Source organism: Theobroma umbraticum, unplaced genomic scaffold (assembly GCF_002168275.2).
Source record: "Theobroma umbraticum cultivar Fairchild unplaced genomic scaffold, ASM216827v3 scaffold_50.0, whole genome shotgun sequence".
In the NCBI taxonomy this organism is placed as follows: Eukaryota; Viridiplantae; Streptophyta; class Magnoliopsida; order Malvales; family Malvaceae; genus Theobroma; species Theobroma umbraticum.
In genome coordinates, this window is record NW_018397261.1 from 618918 (window position 1) to 630762 (window position 11845).

The following is an 11845-nucleotide window of genomic DNA, read 5'->3' on the forward strand; positions in this document are numbered from 1 at the left end:
TGAGAATCATATCAATTAAACTTTTGAATTGAAAGTTATGCTCGAAATACCACAACATATATGAACAAAGCACTAGTCCATTATGCACCTTCTTTAACCAATTGAAGTTATTTAAAATGCTATTCCTAAAAAATATAAAAACAAAATAAATAACATAAAACTAACATTATTAACTTAAAATAAACATTAAAATATAAATTAAATTAACTAATAAAAAAACTAAAACACCTAAATCCAATCCTGAATCTAGTTTAACTTAGACTAATTAGGTGTTTAATTTCCCATGAAATATATGTATTTGATGCACACATCAAGTGGATACACCATTTTCAAACTATTTTGATGTGTAAAGTTGAAGCATGAATTTTGATGAGTATGGTTTCTCATAAATGTTTTGCTAAGAGAAAATGTGTTTGTGGATGATAAATTGTTTGAAATGGTTTCAAAGTTACTATATATAAGTAAATATTCTGTTATATATTAGTTTTCAACAATAGCGCCTTTTCAAGTGTTTACACCAAAACCACCACTTCAATGAGATATGTATGAAATATTTAAGGCATGATAAAATGCTATAATCATGTGATGATAATTCCACATGTTGGATAAGTTATGAATGACCACATAAGGTATGTGTATTGAGTTGTATGCGATGTCATTGCCACATACCACATGAATAAGAATTGGCATATAATATGAATTATGTTAAGGCATGTGAGTTAGTTTCCACATAGCCCATGATATGAGAAAAATGCATGTTGAAAGCCATGATTTAAGTATGTGAAGTAGATTGCACATACCATATGAAATGATACAGATTATTTATTGATGGCAATAATGCCAAGTATGTGATATAGTTTCCACATACTACATGTTATGACTGTGTACATGTTGGTATAAGTTAAGATATGTTTGCCTGTTAACCCAAAGGTTTTGGGGGTTTTATCATTACCATTATTTTAGAGTAAAGTATAAATTCCACTCCCAAAATGAGGCAATGATTCCACTCCTATGATGTATCATATATGCCAAGGTGCAGTGGGGTTTATACATTGTCAGTCCAAGGTGCAATGTGGTTTATACATTGCCAACCCAAGGTTGATGGAGGTCATACCATCACAAGATTGATTATATATTTGATTGTTGAGTAATGATTTTATATGTGATATACGAGCAATGTTGGACAAGGTTCCTTAGTTTATTATGAAAGAAAGTTAGAGGTAACATTGTTATGAGAATGAGATCGGATGAGTCTGAATTTCTCAAGTTCATGAGCCTGGTTATTGTTGTTTAATTTTCTACCTATATAAGTATACATATTGTAAAGATTTTATAATGATGAGTAGAGTGTCGAACTCATAGAGAATTGAATTAATTCTTACTATTAACTATTAAAATTAATACACCCAAATTTTATCTAAATAATTAACATTAAAACGAACAAACTAATAACTAAAATTAATCTAAAATATATCAATAAAATTATTTTATTAACCTCTAGTGATTACCAGACTTACGATTATGATGTCCCTCAATACTTCATTTGAATATTGTCTTTCTCTCTTGACTTAATTTAATAGATTAAGTTGTTAACCTAGAATTCTAAATTATTTACAAATCTTTGTCGAGTTTCTTATAAAAATATCACTCTCAATTAATTTACTATATATCTATATAAATTAAATTGAAGAAAGATTCATTAAGTTCATGCTCTAATCTTGATTATGTATGGCTTATATGTGTATGTCTACCCTATATGTAAATTAAACCATTTAATCAACTAAGTGCATTCGATCATATGCTATTTTATTCAAGATCTGCCTAAATCTCTTTCGTCAACATTTAACCTAGGTTTTCAATTCAATCTAATTGATGATCAGGTAATTAGAAGTTTTAAGAACAAAATAAAATAAACAACTTAAAGCCATCAAATATAAGCAAACAAAAGATAAATAAATCAAACTACATATTGAGTTCAATCATAATTTTAGATAAATGATTAGTTTCTCATCAAGTCACATATCATTATCAAATAAAGTTTAAACACTGAAAACAAAACCAAGAAAATAAGAGAATAAAAAAGATATAAAAAAATCAAGAATTGTAATCTTGATTTCCAAATCTCTTTGAATCTTTCAAATTCTTCTTAACTGTAATGACTTTGCAGCTTGATTCTCAACTGTTAATCTAGTGTTTTTTGTTATATCCTAAAAGTCCTCCAAAAGATTATTTTATAAGGTTTTGAAGTTAGGTCAAGTTGGATGAAGAAAGAAGTCAATTCCAATTAGGATATCCCCATTAGACTACATGGGCTGTCACCTTGCCCAATTAATTAAAAAAAATCATAATTGCTTAAGACTGCTGCAATACTTCAACTTTGACAAGATTTTTGACCATCTTGCAAGTTGAACTGGGTGAAATATAAACATAAAAGTGGTAGCTTTTTCTCTTAGCTTCCGAATGGTCTAAGAATCATCTCATATGGAGTTCAGTAGAGAAAGTATGATTGAAATACCGAAACATGTGCAGTGCAAGTTTGCACCTTGAAATTGCTCTTTTTCTTCCACTAAAATTATTCTTTCATCAAACATTTACAAAAATAAAAATAAATCGATAACAACTTATCTTAACCACATTAACACCAAATTATATATAAAATTAACAAAGATTAAGTTAACTCATAAAAAATAACTAATTTAAAATAATTAAATAAAACCTACTAATTCCTATGCACTACTACAAGAACTAAGTTAAATTACAATCAAAATTATAGAATTATCACACTTTCAAACTTAATATTTTGCTAGTCCTCGAGCAAAACATAGAAAAGAAAATAACTTACGAAAATCAAATTCAGTTAAAGAAAACTAAGATAAATATAGTTACTACTACTAGATATAAAGTACACCAACGCAATGACTCCCTTTAATTTTCTCAAAAGAATGTCTATCAATCATTAACCTAAGAAAAAATATAGGCCTCATTCAAATTCATGTTTCAATTCCAATGTAAGCACATTCTTGAATGGATTTTCGTATGTGTGTGAAGTTTTTTACAAAAAATATCATGATATCCGGATGAGTTTATACCAACACAAATTTCAAATTAGTACTAGATTCTATAGGTTTACTTTTCATCGCTCTCTCTACTAATGTAGACCAATACAAAGCTAGGGATCAATAGGACTTTAATAAGCTTGTATTGTATGGCTAGGGTCAAGGTAGAATGCAAGGTAATAATTTGGCTTAAATCACTCTAAGCACATAATTATTTTAAGACTTATATATAGAGCATTACTTTCCTTCTCCAATAACACCTTTTCTTCCACATTTGAACTTTTTTTTTCTTTTAACTCATTTTTTTTAACAATTTCATAATTTTACACCTCCAAACTTATTTTTTTTATATTATAGGTAGTGCGGTGACTTTTAATATTTTGAACTTTATTTTTTTTCACATCAACATCACTTTTCCACCTTTTTCAACATTTAGCTCAATTTAAATTTTCTAAAACAATATACATGTTTAACAGTGAGGGTTGCAAAATTAGAAATTTTATTTTAAGGCTAAGCTCAATTATTACGTAGTTAAACAAAGAAAGGGGAAATTAAGCTTAAAAGGGTATGCTGGGGAGAAAGATTTAACAAAGTTGGCTTTTTAAGCTCAAACGATCCAAAAATAGCCTAAATCATGTCCCTAACTAAATATTGCCTAGGATTACATATCGAGAGAAAATCAAGCAAATTTTAGAATTCATGACATAATCTAAAATTCATATCAATATAAACCTTCTCTAAATATTTATAATAATTCAAAGTAAAAGATAGAGTGCTCAAAATTGTGGAAAATGCATCCTAACAATGATACTTAATAAAAGACTCTTGCATGAATCCAAACAAAAACCTTATTCATCAGAAGTTAAGAATTCAAGACAACTAGTTATTATCATTGGATATAAAAATCATTGAAAATATTGACACAACTTTACTCTAAATTCCTAAATTTTGAGCAAATAATAAATTCATTTACCCACTAATCTTAAATTATTTATAAAAATAATACACATGCAAATAAAACTAAATTTAAAACTTTCACAGAATATTTATCACCAGAAAAATAAATTCACCCTTCCAAACTTAAACTAAACATTGTCCTCAATATTAAAAAAATAAAGGAAAGGTAAAAAATTCTCCCTTGATGGTTGAATGTATCTGGAGAAGCGTTAATCTTTTTCCTCATCATCATCATCCTCTGCATCATTATCGTCATTGTCCTCTACCTCATTAGCACCCTTAGGAAGATTAGGTGCCGATGGAAAAGTAGACATGTCCATTCCCATAAAAGCATCATAAGCTCGAAACATGTGGTCCATATATTGATTACATTAGGTCTAATAAGTCATGTGTTGCTCAAATTGTTACTCAAGGTTCTCAATTCTTTGGGTCGTCAATAATTGTTGATGTCTTGGTCAAGGGGGTGGAGGATGATGTGTAAAAGAAGAACTACCCCCAGTAGAAGTTTGAGATTGTTTGAGGATGTGATTAAGAACAATTGGAAGTTTAGGGTGCAACAACTTTTCACTAGCATCGTTTGCATATAGTAGTAATTAGAGAAAGGAACCACAAGCTTTCATGTTTTGATTATGCAGTGTGAGTCATGGCTTTGTAAATTATGCAGCCAATATCAATTGTGTGTCCAGTCGTGACTGAATGAATGAGGATGACTCGATCTTTTGTGACATCATTGGTATATGTGGTAAAAAGTAATTTGGAAGCTACAAAATATAACAATATCTTAGAAGTTGGTTTTATCACGATCCTCTTGAATGAAATTGGTGCAATATTGAAGAATCGCTATTGAGCACCCTCCTTACAGAGTATATTAATGATATCATCCCAATTCTCATGCTCAATCAAATATTGACCATATCAATTATTTTCAATATCAGGAGTTTCATAAAATTCATTGATAGCATGGCTTGAGAATGGAACTAATTTACCTTGCACAAAAACAAAATCATTAATAGCTTCAACAACGTTAACGTAAAATTCTCTTACCAGATGGATACTTGTAGCTGATGGTGAGGCACAAAATTTTTGCCAGTGGTGGCTAGCAATCATTGGTTGAAGGTTAAAATGTGTAATCAACCCTTGATCTAGTCTTCGTTGGGTATTGCAATTTTGTTTGCAAGAGAACTTGCGTGTCTAGCCATAGCATCAGCTGACACGAATCTAGCATGATCAAACGAACCACTAGAATTTTGTCTTGATCATTTAGGTGCCATTCTCAAAAATTCCTATAATTAATTCTTAACCAAAAGAAAAGAAACATACCAACAAAACACAATAGACCATCAACAATATTAGCTCATATGTCTTCTCATCATAAAATAACACCCATAGTATCAAGTAAAAATCCACTAATTACAATACTTCAAGACGACGAGGCATATATATATAAAAAATAATTTTAAAATGAAGAAGCGTACCCATATTTCTCAATTTCAACTTATCTTTGAAATTTCTACCATACCCATAAACTAATTAAGCATAATGTCTTAAGAATTATCAATACCCTTCACAAATTTCCAAAAAAAATAAAAGTACAAAGTAAGTTAACAATAGAAAATAGAAAAAGAAAAGAGAAAAGAAAAAATAAAGAAGAAAAAAAGAAGAGAAAAAGAATAAACATAAATAAAATAAAAAGAATTGAAACTTACTTGATATTAGAGAAAATATGTTGAAAATATGTGTGGTTAATGGGTTAGGAGGAATAAAGTTGAGAGGGGAATAGTGGTGAAGGGAAAAATAGAGGAGACACAAAGAGGGATGGATAGAAGGAAATAGAGAAAAGTGTAGAAATTTGCACTAAAAGAGGAAGGGTAAGTGAGCTAGAGGGATGAGGGGAGCATATATAAGGGGGGTGAAGGCTTTGGTTAGTAAGCTACCCATTGTTGGCAGCCTACATTGGGGAGGGGCCTCTCTCTGTCTCTCTCTCTTTTTAGTGGGCTGCCCAAAGTAGGTGGCCCATAAAAAAAGGGGGCCGCAGCCTACCCCTAGTGGGCACCGAGGCCCTCGTCCATAACATCGCGAGGTCGCGACTGGTGTTGATAAGCTTGCTGGCCTACCCCACTTTTTCTTTGGTGGGCTACCGAAATTGGTAACCCAAAACATGGGGCTACGACATACCCTTAGTGGGCATCGAGGCCTTCTTTGATAAAATCCGCTAGTGCTCATGGCCTGTGTTGTGGGGCGTCACTAGGCTGAGGCCTCCCCTTGGGGATGTCGTGGCTTAGCCTTTTTTTTTCTTTTTTTTTTTCAAATTTTTTTATGAGGGCAATGCATGTTCCCTACAAAATAAAAATAGCATATTAATTATTAATAAAAAAATTAAAAGAAAATAAAAGAAAGTAAGTTGGAATGCTTGAGTTGCCTCCTAAGAAGTGCTTGATTTATAGTCTTTGGCTTGACTTTCTCTTATTTAAAGTGCGTCGATAAGTGTGATTAAAGATCCTTGACGATCAAAATTGCCTATCCAATAATGCTTTAGTCGTTGCCATCAGCTGCCTCCACTGCTCCATGAAGATATATTTCATTACAGTAAAAGGTCCAAACCAATGAGATTTCAGCTTTCCAGGAAATAATCTCGAATGAGAATTGTGTAGGAGAACATATTGGTCAGGCTCAAAACTTTTCTTTATGATGTTCTGGTCATGCCATTGTTTTGTCTTCTCTTTGTAAATTCTTGCACTATCATATGCTTCTTGACAAAATTCATCTATCTCACTAAGTTGCAAAAGACACTTTTCTCTGACTGCTTGTAGATCAAAATTAAGCTTTTTAATTGCCCAATATGCCTTGTGTTCAAGCTCCATTGGAAGATAACAAGTTTTTCCAAATGTCAATCTATAAAGAGACATCCCAATTAGAGTTTTATATGTAGTTTTATATGCTCACAAAGCATCATTTAGCTTTTTCGACCAATCTTTTCTGGAAAGACAAACAATCTTCTCCAAATTCTTTTAATTCCTTGATTTGAAATTTTAGCTTGGCCATTTGTTTGAGGATGATAAGTAGTTGCTATTTTATGCTTAACTCCATATTTGGCCAAGGTTGCCTTAAAATTTTTGTTGCAGAAGTGAGGCCCTTCATCACTAATTATGGCTCTAGGAGTACCAAAACGTGTGAAGATGTTCCTTTGCAAGAAGTTTACCATTACCTTAGAGTCATTCCTTGGTTATGCAACAACTTCAACCCATTTAGAGATATAATCAATAGTAACCAAGATGTATTCATTATTGGAGATGGAATGAATGGACCCATAAAATCAATTCCCCACACATTAAAAATTTCAACTTTAAAGATGTTGTTTAGGGGCATCTCATGTCTCCTAGATATATTGCCCATTCTTTGACATCTATCACATCTTTCAATAAAATTATAAGCATATTTGAAAAGAGAAGGCCAGTAAAAACTTGATTGTAGAACCTTTGCAGCAGTTCGTTTTCCTCCATAATATCCTTCATAATCATATGAATGGCAATGATGAAGAAAATTTTCAAATTCTTCTTTAAGAACACACTTTTTAATGGTTTAATCTCCACAATGCTTGTTAAAAAAAGGGTTATCCCATATGTAATATTTGACATCATGCAAGAATTTCTTCTTTTGTTGAGAATTAAATTCAAGAGGGAAAAGTTTACTAAATAGATAATTCACAACATCAGCATACCATGGTAAATTTTTTTACTTCTTTATATAAAACAATTGCTCATCAAGAAAGGTTTCATTGATCACTGTTGAATTCCCAATGTGCTCATTATTCTCCAATCTCGATAAATGATCTATTACTTGATTTCTTGTGCTTTTCTTATCTCGAATTTCCAAGTCAAATTCTTGAAGCAAAAGTACCCATCTTATCAAGCGTGGTTTTACATTTTTTTTCTCGATCAGATATTTAATAACTGCATGGTCAGTGTAAACAATAACTTTAGTACCAAAAAGATAAGAACAAAATTTATTGAAAGCAAAAACAATAGCAAGCAAGTCATTTTCGGTTATGGTGCAATTTGCTTGAGTCTTATTCAATGTTCTACTGGCATAATAAATAGGATGCAAAATCTTTATTTTTTGTTAGCCCAAAATTACGCTAACTGCATAATCACTAGCATCAAATATTAGCTCAAAAGGAAGATTTCAATTAAGAACTGTGATAATAGGAGCAAAAATTAATCTCTTTTTCAATTTAACAAAAGCATCATGGCAAGCATCATCAAAATTAAAAAAAGTATCATTTTCTAACAAATTACACAGTGGTTTAGAAATTTTAGAAAACTCTCTAATGAATTTCCTATGAAATCTAGCATGTCCTAAAAAACTACGAATGCCTTTAATAGAGGTGGGAGGTGAAAGTTTTTCAATTGTTTCAATTTTTGCTTTATCTACTTTTAAACCTTTACTAGAGACTCGATGGCTTAAGACTATGCCTTTTTGCACCACAAATTGACGTATTTCCCAATTTAAACTAAATTAGCTTCTTCACATCTTTTTAGTACTCTAGCAAGATTAAATAGACAATCATCAAAATTATCTCCAAAAACTGAAAACTCATCCATAAATATTTTGAAAAACTTTTCAACCATATAAAAAAAAAATTGCCATCATACATCTCTGAAAAGTAGCCGGAGCGTTACAAAGTTCAAAAGGCATTCTACGAAAAGCAAAAGTTCCATAAGAACAAGTAAATATGGTTGTTTCTTAGTCTTCAGGAGCAATGGCAATTTGATTATAGCTAGAATAACCATCCAAAAAGCAATAAAAATCCTTAGCTATTAATCTATCAAGCATTGGATCAATAAAAGGTAGTGGAAAGTGAACTTTTCTGATGGCTTTGTTTAAGTTTCTACTGTCCATACATACTCACCATCTAGTTACAGTTCTAGTGGGAATGAGCTTATTATTTTCATTAGAAACTACAGGAATACCTCCTTTTTTAGAGACATATTGAACTGGACTTACCCATGAACTATCAAAAATAGGATAGATAATACCTACATCAAGCCATTTGATAATTTCTTTCTTTACAACCTTTTTCATGATCGAATATAGCCTTCGTTGATGCTCAATGGTTGCTTTGTGATTATCGTCTAAAAGAATTTTGTGCATGCAAATTGATGAACTAATTCCTTTGATGTTTGTAATGGTCCACTCAATTACTTTTTTATAGTCTCTTAAAACTCAAAAGAGTTTATTTTCCTGTTCATCAGAAAGAGAAGAAGAAATATTACTGGTAGTACAAAAGAATTTCCTAAAAAAGCATACCTTAAATGATTAGGTAGTGGTTTGAGCTCAAGTGAATAAGGTTCTTCAATGGAAGGTTTGATTGATGAAGTTGTAATTGATAATTCCAAATAATCAAATTGGGATCTTGGGGGATGGGAATGGTCATCAAGATGGTTAGCATATTCAAGAATTTTTTTATCAATAATATCACATGAAGAATTCAAAGAAGTTTCTAGTGGATCTAGATGATTTTCAATAAACACATTATTCATTATGTCATCCACCATATTAATTAAAAAACATTTATCATGTTCATTGGAAATTTTTAAAGCTCAAAAAATACTAAATGTTACCTATTGATCTTCAACCCTTAAAGTAAGCTCACCTTTTTCCATATTAATTAAAGCTCGAGCAATTCTCAAGAATGGTCTCTTAAGAATGATTGGTATTTCATGATCTTCTTTTATATTAAGAATAATAAAATCTACTAGAAAAATAAACTTACTAACTCTTACCAAAACATCTTCCACAATACCATAGGATAGGTGATAGATCGATTAGCAAGTTGTAAAGTCACAAAAGTTGACTTAATCTCTTCCAAACCCAATTGTTTATAAATGGACCATGGCATCAAATTTATACTTGCGCCTAAATCGCATAAAGCTTTAGCAAAATAAAGAGCACCAATAGTGCATGGAATAGTAAAACTACTTGGATCTTTAAGCTTTGGTGGAAGCTTATTTTGAATGATGGCACTACAGTCTTTAGTAAGTGCGGCAGTTTCAAACTCACCCAATTTTCTTTTTTTAGATAGGATGTTTTTCAAGAATTTAACATATCTTGGCATTTGTTCTAGAGCTTCAACAAAAGGAATATTAATATATAATTTTTTAACACATCAATAAATTTATGGAATTGTTTGTCAGGTTTTTCTTTTTGAAATCTTCGAGAAAAAGGTGAAGGGGGTATGGGAATAGTTTTTAATTGAGATTTTTCTTTTGAATCTCTAATAGATTTTCAACCACAATTTTTTTAGCATATTTTTCAATTTCTTTCTCATCAGATTGAATTGAAATTTTAGAATTTAAATCTTTACTACTTACCTCTTTTCCATTGCGAAGATGGATTGCCTTACAATATTCCTTACCTTCTCTTCTTAGATTAGGTTCAGTATCACTTGGTAAAGTACCGTGAGGTCTAGTATTTAAAGTACTGGCAAGTTGGCCCACTTGTGTCTCGAGATTTTTAATTAACACTGCTTGATTTTGAATGGTGGCATCAGTCTTTGCCATAGATGCGTTGGTCTTTGTTATGAATGTATCAATCTTTGTCATGAATTGCATGAACATATCCTCCATTGAAAGCTTTTTCTTTGGCATAGGGGCTCTAGATGAAAATCTAAGAGGAATGTTTGACTTAGCCACTGATGAAGACCTTTGGTTGTTATTCCATGAAAAATGTGGATGATTCCTTTATCTTGGATTATAAGTGTTGGAATAAGGATTGTTCAGTTGCCTATTTCTAACAAATTGACAAGGCTCAGAATAAATGGAACAATTGTCATTGGAATGTCCTTCCCCACAAACTTAACATGTTGTAAAAGAGTTTTGAACAACATTAATACTTAGTTTATCTATTTTCTTTACGAGAGAAGCCAATTGTGTAGAAATAGTGTTTATCACATCTAATTCATGAATTTCAGCAATTTTTCTTGTACCCAATCTTTCAAATGGCCATTGATAATTATTAGAAGCTATCTCTTCAAGCAAATCATAAGTATCATCAATGGATTTTCTCATGAGAGCACCTCCAACGACAGCATCAACGATAGTTCTAAAAAGTCTTAGCAAACCATTATAAAAAGTCTAAAGTTATAGCCATTTAGGTAATCCATGATAAAGACATCTTCTGATCAAATCGTTATACCTTTCCCAAGCGTCATATAGTGATTCAGAATCAAATTGCATGAAAGAAGTTATATCAATTCGCATCTTTGCTGACTTAGCAGGTGGGAAGAATTTTGCTAAGAATTTTTGAGCCAAATCATCCTGAGTATTAATGGAACTAGAAGGAAGCGAATTTAACCAACTCTTTGCATTATCTCTTAATGAAAAAAAGGAAAAGCCTCAATCTTATGGCATTATCAGTAACACCATTAGCCTTGAATGTATCGCAGATTTTAAGAAAATTTACAATATGAGCATTCAGATCATCAATAGGCAAAACTCCAAACTGAAGAGCAGTCTAAATCATCTGAATGTTTGATGCCTTAATTTCAAAGTTGTTGGCTTGAATAGGAGGTCTTTGGATACTAGAGTGGAGATTTTATACTCGTGGGACAACATAATCCCTCAAAGGTTTGGTCTCTTCCTCTTATTGATTAGCCATTGTTTTACTTGGGGTGGAAACTTTTTTATTTTTCCTCTGAAGTCTTCGAAAAGTCTTTTCGATTTCTTGATCAAAAGGAACAATTTTCAAATTTCGAGCTCTTTGCATACAACGAATAAAAGTACTTGAAAAATTAAAGAAAAGAGAAACCGAGATTAAAATTAAGAATGCTTGGT